This window comes from Ursus americanus, chromosome 25, assembly GCF_024610735.1.
Source record: "Ursus americanus isolate L20-20 chromosome 25, mUrsAme1.1.p, whole genome shotgun sequence".
Classification (NCBI taxonomy): Eukaryota; Metazoa; Chordata; class Mammalia; order Carnivora; family Ursidae; genus Ursus; species Ursus americanus.
In genome coordinates this window covers 42,711,541-42,727,894 of record NC_142151.1, presented here as the reverse complement: position 1 = coordinate 42,727,894, position 16,354 = coordinate 42,711,541, and the positions used below count along the sequence as shown (strand labels likewise).

The 16,354-nt window shown below is 42.5% G+C and overlaps 1 protein-coding gene across 10 annotated transcripts in view; it reads right to left on the bottom strand.

The window, feature by feature from the left end:
• SCN8A (sodium voltage-gated channel alpha subunit 8) overlaps positions 1 to 13,348 on the bottom strand; it is a 176,529-nt gene extending 163,181 nt beyond the window's left edge. For 9 of the 10 annotated variants that reach the window (XM_087855856.1, XM_087855849.1, XM_087855851.1 and 6 more), the window contains exon 1: positions 12,888 to 13,025. The gene's annotated coding sequence lies outside the window, so the exon portion shown is untranslated. Of the gene's footprint in view, positions 1 to 12,887; positions 13,026 to 13,214 lie in introns of those variants that run through there. The other variant, XM_087855848.1, reaches the window with a different exon arrangement.
• Between the last annotated feature and the right edge of the window lie 3,006 nt (positions 13,349 to 16,354).

Sequence of the window (16,354 nt, the reverse complement as noted above, 5' to 3'; positions counted from 1 at the left end):
CTCACAGTAAGAAAATAAATAATCCAATATTTAAAAATGGGCAAAAGAGTTGAATACTTAGCATCGATACCACGTGCAAATGAGGATATGGAGCAAATGAACGCTTATACATTGCTGGTGGGAATACAAAATGGTATAACCACTCTGAAAAAGTGGTTTACTAGTTTCTTGGAAAACTTTTACGGATATCTTTGAGAAATGTGAATTTGGGTTCATACAAAAACCTATACACAAATGTTTAGAGCAGCACTATTCACAATTGCTTGAAATTGGAAGCATCTCAAATCAAATACCCTTCATCAAATGACTGGATAAGCAAACTGCTACATAACCATACAGCAGAATACTACTTACAATAAAAAAGAACAAATTTTGATAAATATAACGTGGACATCATGCTAAGTGGAAGAAGCCAGTCTCAAAAGGCTATATAATGGGCGCCAGGGTGGCTCAGTCGGTTAAGTGTCTGCCTTCGGCTCAGGTCATGATCCTGGAGTTCCAGGATCGAGTCCCACATCAAGCTCCCTGCTCAGCGGGGAGTCCGCTTCTCCTTCTGCCCTTCACCCTGCTCATGCTCTCTCTCTCGTTTTCAAATAAATAAATAAAATCCTTAAAAAAATTAAATTTTAAAAAAGGCTATAACTATAGTATGTTTCCATTTACATGACATTCTAGAACAGGCAAAACCCTAGGAATGGGGAACTAATCAGTGGTTGGCATGGATTATGGGTTAGGGAGAGTGTGACTACAAAGGGACAGTAGTGGGGAACTTTTTGAGGTGATGGAACTGTTCTGTATGCTGACTGCAATGGTGGTTATATGAATCCACACGTGTTAAAATTCACAGAACTGTACACCAAAATTTTTTCAATTGTACTGTTTGTAAATTTTAAAAGTGACAATAACAAAAAATAACCAAAGCTGTTAAAAATGTTAAAAGAAAAAAATATGTTTGCCATACATGAGCTAGAACTTCAAAAACTTTTCAAATATTAGTTCTATTGGACTTATTCTTGTGAAGGAAACAGGACCCTGTTTGATGATAGTACCCTAATAAGAACATGTTTCCAAATAGGAAAAAGGACCCTGCTCGTCCCAGGGGCACTGTGTACTGGCCCAAAGCCACAACTAAATTGCAGGGGCCTGATACCTAAATTTTGTCCATAAAAACATCTGATACCCTCTTGTCCCAAATGCAAACTAGTGCCCATACTCTAACTCTATAGATCACCCTGGATTTTTATAATACCCCCAGACATCAGCAGTCAGTTTCCACAAATACGGGTTCTTACTAGGTTCTGTGAGTAAACCATGCAAGGAAGAAAAAAAAAAAAACTGGAAAAGCCTTGACAATTCAACATCTATAAACAGAAGCAGTACCTAAAAGGAGCTGATGGGTCTGTAATCCCAGCTAGAAAAGTGACACTGCTTTCTGGGGATGATTATTTTTTTCCTGAGATTTTGCAACAAATTGTAGTGAGAGATAAATGTATGGCTCTTACAAAACAAGCAAAAACCTGTTTCTCTGGGCATTATCCTGAGCAGAGATAGGGCTCTAGAGCAGAGCCCAAGCAGGCAAGTAAGTCACATTCCCTGGTGTGACCCTATGCCTCACCACTGGGAAGCGGCAAGGCAGCCTGCTAAGGAGTGGGAGGTGAAAGTGGTGGCAACTCCCACAACTCACAAGGGACAAGAGAAACCCAAGACTTACTAGTGGTCAGGAAGGAGCATGTGGCAAGGAACAAAGCCTATCAGTCCCCAAGGGTCAGGCTGGATGTATTCTAATTAAAATTGAAGGTGGAAAACATTCAGACCTAATTAATAACATGTCTTCGATACCCATTCATCACACAAAACACACTTATTTTCTTTGATCTATAAAGCTTCTCAGCCATTTCTAATGCCAAGAGTCTATATTAAGATCCCCAAATGAAAGAAGTCTTATTTCTTCTGCACTTATGGCTGAACTTTTTTATGAGTCAGGAAAGAAAAAGAAAAAAAAAAGCTTATAAGGTAGGTGAAATACTCCTATGGTTATTCTACTTTGTTTCCCCACTACACTTAATCACTCATTCTGTCTCTTCTTGGGTCTTACACATCCCTCCCCCTCCTTTTATAGAGATAAGGAAGAAGAACTACTACAGATAGAAGGAAAGAGAAAAATATCTCAAATCTACCAAACTATTACTTGCTGTAGAACATCTAGATTAATAAAACAGATCGCCAGGGGCGCCTGGGTGGCTCAGTTGGTGAGGCCTCTGCCTTGGGCTCAGGTCGTGATCTCGGGGTCCTGGGATCGAGTCCCACGTGGGACTCCCTGCTCGGTGGGGAGTCCGCCTCTCCCCGCCCCCCGCCCTCCCCCGCTCATGCGCTCTGTCTCTAATAAATAAATAAAATATTAAAAAAAAATAAAACAGACTGCCAGCATTCAGTTAAGAGGTCTTTATGGACTTTCCTCATCCCAGACTACCCTAAGAATGCATACCCAAGGGGCTTTTGTTTAACTGTCCTTAATCACAGTTACTTTGAGCATTCAAACTAAAAAGCAGGTACAAACTTATAATGTGATTGCACAGAGAATCTCCTAATGGGGTTACCGTAAGGATGCTTTGCATCCCTAAATAGAGTGCTAAATTTACTAACGTCTTGTACATGGACTCTGTCTGCTCTACTGGTTCCACACAAACCATGGGGACTTCTGCCAACTGTCTGAGTGCAAACTGTGGCAAATGTTAATGGAATTTGCAAGAACTCTGTAATTTTAGTGGTGAGAAGGAAAATATTAACAAATTAAATGAAAAATTTTATTGCATTAAATTAAATTGCTTTTCTCTTACGTGTATTCCTTTAATTTGCATGTGCATGTTCTGATGTTCCAATCACCCTTTATTTTTTTCTTATTCAAAGACCTTTACTGAATACAAAAGGCTGGAACAGAACCTGAGCTCCCTGAGCATACCCTTTGCTCTAAATTACCACTGTATACTGAAGTTGCACATTAGAGCCCACTGACCACCGCCTGGTACCCCAGATGCACCAAGGAAGTTAATGCAAGTCAAGCCTGACATTTTGTATCCACAGCCCAAGGTTCAATACCTGCAAGAAAAAGCAACAGTACTGGCCGATAAAGCCTCTTTCCTCTCTGCTTTCACCTATTAGAATCCCCTCAGTTGCTACCTTTAACTAAGCCTGCAATTTCAAATGGTTTCATGAAGCACACAGAACATAAGCAAATGATCAAAGAAAGCCACTCGATTTCAGAAAGGACAAAACAGTCATTCACCAACCAGGTCTGTGAAAAGGTGCATAATTCTTGTTTCTTTATACGCGAAACTAAAGGTTAGTTGAGAATATCAAGGAAAAAGACCACATATTAAGTGTCTACAAATGGACAAAATTTAACACTCCAAAATAAGAAAAGGGTAGAGATCTACAAAGGTTAAATAATCTTGATCAGTGAGCGAGCACAGAGAATAAAGAAGTAGGAACACTTAGGTTTCCCTTAAAGAAAACTTTAGAAGCTCAAGGGGAATAACTCTCTGCAAAGAAAGATTAAAAATCAGAAATAAGGGGTGCCTGGGTGGCGCAGTCGTTAAGCGTCTGCCTTTGGCTCAGGGCATGATCCTGGTGTTCTGGGTTCGAGCCCCGCATCAGGCTCCTCCGCTGGGAGCCTGCTTCTTCCTCTCCCACTCCCCCTGCTTGTGTTCCCTCTCTCCCTGGCTGTCTCTCTCTCTCTGTCAAATAAATAAATAAAATCTTTAAAAAAAATCAGAAATAAGGGTGCCTGCTTGGCTCAGTTAGAAGAGCATCTGACTCTTGATCTTGGGGTCATGAGTTTAAGGCCCACATTGGCTGGAGAGATTACAAAGACCATTTTTTAAAAATTAGAAATAAAGGTAGCTTGCTAATAACCAAGGTGCTTCTGGACTGGACTGCCAGCATGCATTACAGCACCTACCTCCCCAGATGTTCTAAACAGAAGATTGTATCTCTGAATTTTAAAATGGAAAAATAATCCTGAACTCCTCCGCCTCCCTTTTCCCCATGTAGTCTTTCATCAAGTCCCACTGAGCCTTCTTATAAACTATTTCTTACATTAGGAAAATATTACTTAAATACATGTGACACACATATACAAAATTCTCTTTTCCTTCCTTTCCATCTTCATCACTACAATCCCGGTCCAAGCCCTTGTCACCATCCATGAAAGGCCAAACCAAACAGCCAATTAACTGGATGTCCATTCTGTGTTCTATTCTGTCCTATTTTACATTGCTGCCCAATCCTCCTGATACGTTGTAGCACGGCTTTGATGATGTGTCATTCTGTGCTCCCTCAAAAAGCTTCTGTGTTCTCCATGGTCTCTAAGGATAAACGCAGCTTCAAAAATCCTTAACGTTGAGCTACCTCTACCCTATCTTTTGCAGGCTTACCCGCCGGGGAAAAGGAGGTGGCGTTCTACCCCAGCCCAACTGATTTGTTCACTGCATTCCCAAAATACATCGTGCATTCTCACCTTCTTACTTTGACTCACACTGTCTTACCCAACCATTCCGTAAAGCTCAGCTCAAATCATACTTCTTCCATCACCTTCTCATCATACCAGCTTAAAGCTCTCTTTTCTAAAAAAAACAATTTACTTATATTCTATACTATTTATATGGCAATTAAACCCTTTACAGTTGTTGTCATGAACCATTATGAACCCCTCTTATTTATCACTTTGTGTTTATAATTTATTTCACCCAATAAATACATTTCTGCAACATAAGGGCTATCTCTCCTTATCTTTCAACACCTGTCACAATGCCTCACCCTTAGTTGTTACTCATGAAAATTTTGTTGATTGGTGTGGTCAGAATAAGGGATCTACAGTTCCCCAAAGAAAGCAAAATACCAACAGTTCTCAAGGCCATGTCTTTTTCTATACTTTTTTCATACGTAATTCTCATACAGAAACCCTAAAAAACAACATAGTTGGTAGGAAAGGGCTGCTTTGGCCTAATTAACTTTTTACCTTAAATAAGCCAAGAAATTTCACTAAGAAAAAAACATAAGGGATTATCTATATCATAAGGAAAAGAGGGAAAATTGATCTAAGACAATTTAAAAGAAGAGCTCAAATCCCTAAACTATTCTAATAGTCTTTCCTAAAAGACGATGGAAGTAACTGTGTATGGGCCAAGGGGACAGAATGTGCACGGGTGCATATGTACACAGAAAAGAATACAAGAAAAACTGGTAAAGATAGCTGCCTTTATGGAGTGCATACTGACTGGGAGACAGTTATAAGATTTAACTTTGAACTTTGTGATTTTTGAACACTGCCTCTGTTAGCTGCTCAAATGTAAAGTACATATTTTTTGTAAAATACATAGAACGGAAGAGATAACTTCAACAGTGCCTTTTGAGAAAAAGTTTTTATATTAAATGACTTAGAATCCTTTAAAAAAAAAAGAGGAAACAAAATAATATTTAAGAATGTTACTAAATTTTTTGGTATAAAGCAAGAAAATACTCTCTAGCTTTTCCAATGCAGGCATCAGATAAAGAAAGCAATTTGTAGCAGCGTTCTAGCAGAGCTAGGGATAAAATAACACTTAAAAAACAAAACACCTTCCAAGGCTCCAAACCCCATCCAGAATATCAGGCCACAGAGATGCTTCCAAAAGAGTCTGCAAAGGGGAGATAAGTCCTTCTATTAAAAAATGAGCAGTTCCCCAAGTTCACGTCCAAATTCCCTTGTCCATTTCACAGCAGTCATTCCCACACCTTCTCAAACTCTGCTCTTATGATTCCTTACACTCCCAATACTTTCTTCTCCATCACAGCACAAATCTTAAAAAATGCCCATTTTCTCCAAGGCATCTTTCCTAGAAACAAGACATTTCGCCTCTTTAGTCTTCGCCAAAATCTTAGGAAATCCAATTGAGAATTCTGTAGCAAATGAGATTTCTGGGTATTCTGACTTCTGAGAAAGCTCCACTGGTCTCATTTGCAACCTGCTCAATTTTTCTCCACAATTTAATAATAATACATAATTTTCTTTTCACTTAAAAATGTTTTATTCAGCTTCTTGCTAAGACAAAAAAAGACAGTAGTGAATGTAAAGGAAAAGCCTGTTGCATTATCCTTACTTGAAGAAGGGTTCCTCCTAAAACAAGAAACTGACCATGTAATATACTAAACTCTATTTATTTACAGGACAGTTGCTCAGTCAAATGAAGGAAAAATGCTATTTCACACCGGCTTCCAGTGAACATTAAGCTTTTGGAGGTTTAGCCTTCAACTGTGAACTACTGAAATAACAAGAGAATAAGAACAGCTGAAAAATGAACTGCCTTTTCATTGATAAAGTAGTTGTGATCTCCTCCTTTATCAGTCACTATCTAAAAATTTAAAGTAACATTTTAATTTTGACCTCTTCCCTTCCCAAGTTCATTCTGGTGGATATGCTAATGATCAAATACCCAAAGTGCAGGAAAAGGGAGGGAAATAAATGACATGTATAATTCACAGCCTAGAGAATCCATCCCTGGATAAATAAGCATTCACTAGTATTTCTCTAACATCCTCACTCCCCAGGAACCCAAAGATTTTACAGCATAAAAACAGCACTAATCAACTGAACATGAAAAGAGCCTGTTAATATGTCTTCTGGGGAATTTCAGTGCTTTCCACTTGCAGATCCTGGAACATGGGAGGCCTCTCCCTACCACCAACGGTGAATATAAAAGTGCTTCAGGTCCCCCCCTCAGCTACCATTTCAGTCACCCTAACCCAATCAACCTCTTTCAGGGTCAAGAGAGCTTGAGTCCCAAACCTAGATTACCTCTTAGGCCCTTGGGCTCCCAGCTCTTATTTTGTTCCACTTTTCTCAATAGGACACATCTCCATATACCCACGGGAAATCCTGACGATTACACACTTTCACCTTTGCTGTTCTAGCCCAAGAGCCTTCCAGAACTTTTTTCTGCTCCACCGCGAATACCCCTCCCAGCACCAATCTCCAGTATACAGGCCTACACCAATTTCAGCCTTGCATAAGCAAACAAGTCAGGTGGTAGAGGCCATAATTCCTCTACAGTCCTGGTTATAACTTTTGTTGGCACTACGGGAGCATTTATGAGTAGCTAAATGTATATATTTATGTGCAAGAGAAATGAAGAAAGATAAGCAGACACCAAGACATGATGACCTTTTAAAAAGTACTTAGGATAACTGCAGAAACAAAACAGGTGTGTTACTTCAATAAGTGATACATCTTCTGTTCATTTTCCCTCATCTTTCCTGCTTCCAAAATGCTCTCCTTCAAAGGTACATTTGCCCTCCCTCTGCCTATCCAAGAATCTTTCATTATGCCTACTCACTAAGATATGTTTAGCTACCTAGGTTAATGATAATTTCTTAAAATAAGGCCGAAATTGTTCACGTTACTTCGTTATATGAACATCAGAATATAACACCATTTAATGGGGAAAAAAATCCTTAATCATGGGTCAGCCAACTTGGGTAGCCATCTCCACTCCATGACTCAATGGTCCTGTAGCCCTGGACAATATGCTTTAAGTTCTGGGACACACAGTTTGCTCAATTATAATATGGGTAGAATAATATTTGCCTTACCTAATTCAATCAACTGATAGAAGGATTTTAAAAGTTCTTTTTTTTACATTTTTAAAAAGATTTTATTTACTTATTTGTCAGAGAGAGAGAGAGAGAGCGCAAGTGAGAGCACATACAAAGGGAGGGGCAGGCAAAGGGAGAAGCAGGCTCCCCGCTGAGCAAGGAGCCCGGGGCAGGACTCCATCCCTGGACCCTGGGATCATGACCTGAGCCGAAGGCAGATGCTTAACCCACTGAGCCACTCAGGCATCCCAGGATTTTAAAAGTTCTGATAAACAGACAAACATAGAATAATAATTACCAAAGGTAGACGGTCAGGTGTGAGACCTAACTATATGAGACCCATTCAAATAAATCAGTGCAAATATAATGGGAAAACCTAGAATGGTGCTGAAGACAAAAGCAACTCCAAACTTGATAATCACTCACCATAATTAAGATATCCACCTCAAGGAAGAATAAAGGGGAGCCTCAGTCTTTGGGTCCATTCCACCTTCGGATTCCAGGCTGTAGCTAAAAACAGTTCAGTTGCCTGCCAGCTAGCTGGTCAGTGCCAGAGCATTCCTCTTGGGTAGAGTCCTATTCTAGAATACTTTGGGAATGAATGAGGAGTTACTTTGGTAACTGCATCTGCATGGTCGTGGTGGAGATCGGCATTGCAATTCCACAATAAAACCTTTCTCCTCTTAGACTAGCAATGTCCATCCAAGTCAGGGTATCTGCAGATCCTATCCTCTATGCAGGCCTAAGATAAAGCAACTGTCTGCTTTTCAGACTACTAAAATTTAATACAGTGTGTGTGTGTGTGTGTATATATATATATATATACTGTATCAAATACGTGTATAAACATACACTAAGCTGCTAAATCCCTAGAGGGAAAGGAGTAAATATATATTGAGCTCTATGTGTCAGAAACCACAAGATAACCGAGATTTCATTTAATCCCCACAAACGCCCAAACGTAGGTATTATTATTTTTATAGATGAGAACACTGAAGCTCAAATAGATTAAATAATTTGCCCAAAGTCACAAAGCTAATAAGTAGCAGAGTCGAGACCTGAACTTAATTTTGCCTAACTCCAAAGCCCATACTGCTGCTGCTGCTTCTCAGCGGTGTTAACTATGGCAGCCTTCTTGTGTCTTCATTTCCCCTGAATTCCTGACATGGTACTTAACTGTATGTCCTGCTGTGTCTCTATACAGTCACAAAGAGAGAAACTTCCCAGAAGACTTCCTCTTTGTCTTGTCTTTTCCTGCATTTACTTCCTATACCTATATGAATTATTCTGTTTTAGACTGAATTACCAGCCTAGACCTAAAAGTCTGCCATACCATATTTCAGCAATTAATGTATATCTAGAGCATGAAAGTTCTGTTTCCTTTCTTGTACATTTTAATAGCCATAGTTTTTGAGCATGGTATCATTTTCCAAGCTGGTTCTTGCTGCTGACAGAGTGTTAGTACAATGCCTCACACACAGTAGGTGCAGAGGGACAATATTTGTTGATTCGCTGATTAAGAAAAGATTTCTTTATTCCTCTAGTTATCTTGCTATATTTAAATCAAGAGACTACAGGATTCCAAATCTAAGAATGAATTCTTTTGCATTAAAGATAATTTTTTGGAAAATTTAAAAATGATTCAGAAAAAAAAGGTAAATTAAATATACCCATCTAGTGTTTAAATCCCTAAAGGACTAACATAGTAGACTATGAACTTAAGAGTTTAAAAGGCTTGGCTTAAAAATACTGTTATTCTGAATAACGTTTGCAAGTGCTTCTTGCCCTCCTATAGGGAAAAAAAAAAAAAGACTGAAAATATACAATAAAACACAGACAAATGTTTTGCTTAGGAGAGTTAAGACTAAGGATGACTTTTTCCTGTTTTTTCTTACATGTATTAAAATTATACTGTAATAAGAGTGTGTTATTTTCATAATTACAGAAACTGATCTCACTCTGGATAAACTTTGCATCTTTAACACTTTCTATACAGTGTGGGGTTATTTTCTTTCTCAGATATAATCGATAGGAATTATGTATTTATTAATTCATGCCTGTGCCTCCAAAACTTGTTACATAACATCAGCACATTAAAGATAATTATTTTTCTCTCCATTCATGGAATGTTTTTCTTGCTTTAGGTAGATATGTCTCTATCTTTGTATTCTTTTCAAGCAGATGGGGATTTCTTGTATAATTTCTATAGAATATCAATAGGCAATCTTTTCTTGGTAATGAGCACAAGAAGACATCTGGCCTTGATATAGCCCCAAACTAAAGGTCTTTTAAATTTACGTCTGTTATCTTTTCAATGGCATTAAAGTACTTTAATCCCAGTGGAACCCAAATGGAATGAGCTACTTTAGGCAGTAGGAAGTTCCCTACCAACGGAAGTATTCAAAACAAAGATCTCCCATAAGGGGATTCCTATGCTGGGAGGCTGTACAGCTGAATTTTATGGCCACCTTCCCTTTCTATGATTTTAAAATAAATTTTTTGACAAATCTACTAGTGATACAATGGATTACATACTGGTCTCTGTCGTGTCAAGTCCTTTTTTCAGCTCACTGTTCAAATCAACCCAGAGAAGATTCCCTGCTGATCCAGGTTGACTTAGCAAGCTAGCTGATTAATTCTTGTGGAGACCAAATTCCCATAATTATTAACAGATCCTTGCTACTTGAAATTACTGAAATGTGCTAAAACAATGTAGTCAGCAAAACGTCACTGTAAGTCTTACATATGGATCCCTCCATGAGGGACAGCCAAAATGAAGAGTTATGTGGGAGTAATAAAATATGATAACTAGGCCTGCAACCTCAAGAATAATCCCAGCTGCGTATGCACACACACACATCTACAAGAAAGCCTGCTGATAACAAAAGCAAAGAAAAACCCAAATCATGTCCAGCATGTGCGTACTTCATGGCAGGGCTGGATCGGGAACTGTCTTTTTAAGCACCACGGCAAGAAACCAGGGAACTGTCCTTTAAGCACCACAGCAAGAAACCCTGGTACAAGCCTAAACCCAAAGCTGGACCATGAGAAAAATTTGTTAAAGCTCCCAAAAAGAAAGCAACAAGCACTGTATGGGTGTTTGTTTTTAAGTATGCTATATTCTACTTCATAATTCTTTATTAATTTAAAATAAAATCCTTTAAGTACTTTGATAAAAGTTGACCAAACCCCAAATGAAAACCAAAGGTATATTAAGTCTGCCTCTCAAACTGAACCCAAGAAACCAATAATTGGCCTGCACTATCAGGAACTGCCTTGCAATCTCCACCAGCCCTACTAAGAAGCACAACACATTTACACATACCCTAAATCAGATGTTGAGAATATAGAACATGCTCAGAGACCTCCCCAGGGAGAGACTCAATTTCTAGGACAGACAATGCTTGCTGAATACCAAACCATCACTACCACCCCCCTCCCAAGCAATCAAATTCTTTCAGGGAGAATTGAAGGCCTTATGGGTCATGAGTTCCAAAGAAAAAATGCTGCAGTATTTCAAGAACCAGGTTACAGGCAACGTGCTACAAAGCTTTCAGCAGTTTAAGTCTGATTCCCCCGAGATTCCTACCAGAATGGTATCGGATGCTAATGTTCTCCAGCCATTTGCATTACACATCAAAAAATATATATATATATGTATATATTATATACATATATATATTTTTTTTTGAGGAAAGAAAAAAGTCCCCCTACCCCCATTATCTTCTAATGCACGTGGAGGAAAGAGAAGTACAGAGAGATGGTGAATCAGTGAAAGCCTACCACACCCGAAATCTCCTTGGGAAAGCTAAGACATCCCCCAGCCCTAACACACCGAAACCTCTCTGAAGGCTCTCCAGGTTCAAACTTGAGAAAATAGTTATAAAAAGCACTATCCCCCTTTGCTCCCAAAGCCCTCACCCACATTTCCTGCTTCCATTCCTGCTTCTCTGGTGCCCACTAAATTCTCGTGTGGTAGAGTTTGCTCCATGCTAATTATTTCTCCCTCTCCCTGGATTAGCCAGATGCAATGCCAAGTTTCTCCCCCTCCCCAAACAGATGACATTCTTTTATTATGAACACGGATGCCGAGAATCTTAGAATCTCCCGATATAAAATGTATTCCCCCATATTTCAAAAACTGCAGTGTAAGTGAGGAAGAGGGCACAGGGTGGAGTAGTTGGAAGGAATGCATGGTTTGAAGAATCATATTTGTCAGACTAAAAATGATTCCCACCCCACCCGAGCTCTAAGCTGAGGCATCTGAAAGGGTCTGAAAGCCCCGGCTAACCCCGGGAAAGTTAACTGCCAAGTCTCCACCGGTGGTTGCCGCAGGCACGGAGGGGATGGAGCTGAGCTCTGAGGAAAAATGCAGAGGCTTTGCGGTCCCCCAAGTACCAAGAGAGAACTAGAGAGGAGGGGTCTGTGGAGCTGGGCAGTCCTGTAAGCCAAACGCTAAGCAGCCCGGGGTGCTGCTGATTGTGGTAAGGTGGGGGAGGGAAGAGAGAAAGGAGGAGAGGAACGAGCTCTGCATCGGGTGGCGTAGGGATGGGGGTGGGGGAAGGGGGATATTCTGAAAGTGATGTACTCCCTAATGCAGGAATCCTAGCCTGCCGAGGAAGGTCCCGGGGGCCCCCAACACAGCCCCAGAGCACCATGTCAGGAGGGGGACGGACGCATCCGAGTAAAGGACAGGGGGAGTCCTGGCTGCCCTAAGAACCCAGGAGCTCCTGGCTTCTGCAGCTGGTAACGATCTGGAGCCGGATGGGGGAGAAGGATGCAGTAAGACATGGGGGAGGGGGCAGAGCTGAGGGGCTGCTGTAGGAAGATCCCGACAGCGCTGCCCTTCCCAGTGCAACCCCGCGAGGGGCCCCGACTCTGTCCCGGCCCTTGGAGATGGGGGGAGGGGGGCTGCACCAGGGAAGGGGCGCCGAGGGCAGGCCAGTGTCCCCCAAGGCAGCCAAGAGACGAGAAGAGCGAGGGTGTATGCGGGTGGTAGCCGGTGGTCCTCAATTCTCCTCAAGGACCCCCGGTAAACACGGTAGAAGGAAGCAAGACTTCCAAACACCTGTCCAAAACAGGGAGGACAGAAACCCAGCTCCATGGCCCCTCGAGCCCCGCCGCGCACTCTGCGGCAAAGCCCCCGACCGGAGATGGGCGAGCCCCGCTCCGGGGTCCCGAGGCGAGAAGGGGAAGCCGGCGGGCGAGGAGCGGCGCCGGGGCGGGGGCGCCGGGGCGGGGGCTCCGGGGCGACTTACGGCAGCGGCGGCGAGAGAGGCAACGGTGGCCCTAGCGCGGGGCCCGGGAGGCGCGGCCGGACTGCAGAGGCGCCGAGGCTGCGGCGGGCGGGACTGCGGTGGGCGCCATCTTGGAGCGCTCCCCGCGCCCGCCCCCCGCGCCGCCCGAGTCCTTGCATAATTGATGACTCGCGCCCGCCGCGCGCCGCCGCGCGCGCCCCCGCCGCCGGGCCCCTCGCCCGCTCCGCCCCCGCGCCGACCCCCTCCGCGCGCCCCCCGCCCGCCCCGGGCCCGCCCGCGCGCGCCGCCCGCGCCCTCCCATCCGCCCGCGCCCGGCGGCCCACCTACCCCTGCAGGACGCGCCCGCTCGCCCGCAGCGCGCCGCGCCGCCCGCCCGCGCGCTCGCTGGCTCTCAGGCCGGAGTCCCCGCGCCGCCCGGACCGGATCCCGGCGAGGGAGCAGGGCGCCGGCAGGGGGCGCCGCGCCGGAGCGCCTCGCGAGCGTCCCCGGGCCCGCCTCCCCGACGCCCCCGCGGAGCAGCGCGGGAGGGGCACCCGGCTGAGCTCCGGGACTCGGCCGCGGAGCGCCGGCGGGCCGTCTGCCAGCGCCCGGGAGCTGAAACCCGAAGGTGCTATGTGGGCTCGAATGCCCCGTGACCCTGGTAAATGCCAAGTCGTACCTGTCTCCAGAACGGCAGTCGCGAAGGAAATGCCCAGCAATATGGCAATGCTCCGTTGTTGGAGTTCTGACGCCTAGAGGCACAGAGAACTCTATCTACATGATCTTTGGCCGACTGGGGGGGAAAACCCCCCACAACGCACAAGTCTATCAACAGCAGTTGGAGCCTTGTGATTCAGTGGATAGGGCCCTGGCATGAGGAGAAGGGACACATCTATTCCCCGACAGCCTCCGGGTCTGAAGCTGTGCAAAGGCCACCTTAACCCGTCCGAAGCTCAGTTAGTCTGTATGTGAAGTAGGGGCGAACGTTGGAACTGCTTGCTCCGCACTCTCTTAGGAGGATGTGGGTAATGAGTGTGAGAACTTCGCGCTTTATCGTGCCCCCTGAAGTTCAGAAGTTCAGAGTTAAGAGCGAAAGAGGATGGTCAGGCTGCCACTTACTAACTGGGTAGCCTTGGAGCCTGAACAACCTCTCCAGACCTCAGTAAAAGACTCACAGAGCCTCTCAGTAAAAAGGGAGCAACCACAGCACCAACCTGATCGGTTCGTTGTGAGGACTGAAGAGAAGGCATTTCACACACCTACAACACAACCTGGCGCACAGTATGCCCATCACTCAGTGTGCCCACTGCATCCATTTTTAAATAGCTTCACGGAGGTGGATTTGACATGCGATAAGCTATGCATGTTTAGAGTGCACAATTTTGACGCGTGTGTACATGCGTGAAATCACCATCATCAACATACCCATCACCTCCAAAAGGTTCCCCCTGCCTCTTTGTAATCCTTCCATGTATCACTCTCCCACACTCCCTCTCCAGGCAACCACTAATCTTCTTTCTATTACTGTACATTAGTTTGCATTTTTCAGAATTTTAAATACATGGAATCATACAGTATGTCCTTTTTTTTTTTTTTTTTTGGTATGGCTTCTTCCACTCACATAACTGTGCTGAGATTATCCTGTTGTTGATGATTCAGTTGCCTATCAATAGTTTATTACTTTTTATTGCGAAGTGGTGTTCATTATAGGAATATACCACAATGTGTTTATCCAGTCACTTTTTGATGACATTTGGGTTATTTCCAGATTTGCCTATTAAAAATAAAGCTGATAGGAGTGTTTGTGTGCAAGTCTTTGTATGAATATGCTTTGTGTGCATATGCTTTTATTTCTCTTGGGCATAAATATCTAGGAATAGAATGACTAAGTCCAACTGTAGGTGTATATATTTAACATATTGAGAAAGGGCCAACCTGCTTTCCAAAGTGAATATGCCATTTTATAGTCCTACTAGTAGCATTAGAGAGTTTCAGTTACTCCACATCTTTGCCAACATTACCTATGATCTGTCTTTTTTCTTTAAGCCGTTCTAACAGGTGAGTAGTGGTATCTTACTGTGGTTTTGATTGGCATTTTCCCTAATGACTAAGATATTGAGCATCTTTTCATGGGCATATTTGTTATCAGTAAATCTTCTTGGGTGAAATGTATGTTCAAGTCCTTTGTCTATTTTTAAAGTTGAGTTGTTTGTTTTCTTATTATTGAGTTTTGAGAGGTGTTTATATATTCTGAAATACAAGTCCTTCGTCATGTGTGTGATTTGTAGATATTGTCTCCCAGTCTGTGCGTATCTTTTTATTCTTTTAACAGTGCCTTTCAAAGAGCAGATATTCTTAATTTTATGAAGTCTGATTTATTATTTTCTCTTTTTCTATCAATCACGATTTGTGGTCATACCTAACGGGTTTTTTTTTCCACATGGATATCTAGTTGTTCCTGCCCTATCTGATTACCTTTGCACCCATATCTGAAAATCAATTATTCAGATACGTTGAGGGTCTATTTCTGGCTTCTCTATTCTGTTTCATTGATCTATCTGTCTATCTTGACACTAATACCATACTGTCTTGATTACTTTAGCTTTATAATAAATCTTGAAGTCAGATGCGCAAACCCTCTCATTTTGCTCTTTTTTTTTCGTATTGATTTTGCTATTTCAGGTCCTTTGCATTGCCATATGAATTTTAGAATGAGCTTATCAAATTCTACAAAACAGCCCCCTGGGATTTCGATCAAGATTGCATTGAATCTATAGATCAATTTGGGGAGAACTGATGTCATAACAGCAACATACAGTATATCTCTCTGTTATTTCAGTTCTCTTTAATTTCTCTCAATAATGTTTTGTAGTTTTCAGAATACAGGTCTTGCTCACCTTTCTGAGATTTACTGCTAAATATTGCACATTTTTAGTGCTACTGAAAAATAAATATAAAAAATACTTTTTTATATTTCCATTTCTGATTGTAGTAGTATATAGAAGTACAATTAATTTTTGTATATTAATCTTATGTGCTGGAACTTTGCTAAATTCACTTATTAGCTCGAATACTTTATTTGTAGATTCCATCAGATTTTCTACAAAGACAATCATGTCATCTGCAAATAAACACAGTTTTATTTCTTCCTTTCCAATCCGAATGTCTTTTCTTCCTTTTCTTGCCTTGTTACACTGGCTAGGACCTCTAGTACAATGTCGAATAGAAGTAGTAAGAGCAGGGGCGCCTGGGTGGCGCAGTCGTTAAGCGTCTGCCTTCAGCTCAGGGCGTGATCCCGGAGTCCTGGGATCGAGCCCCACATCAGGCTCCTCTGCTGGGAGCCTGCTTCTTCCTCTCCACTCCCCCTGCCTGTGTTCCCTCTCTCACTGGCTGTCTCTATCTGTCAAATAAATAAATAAAATCTTTTATAAAAAAAAAAAAGAAGAAGTAGTAAGAGCAAATGTCTTTGCTTTGTTCCTCATTTTAGG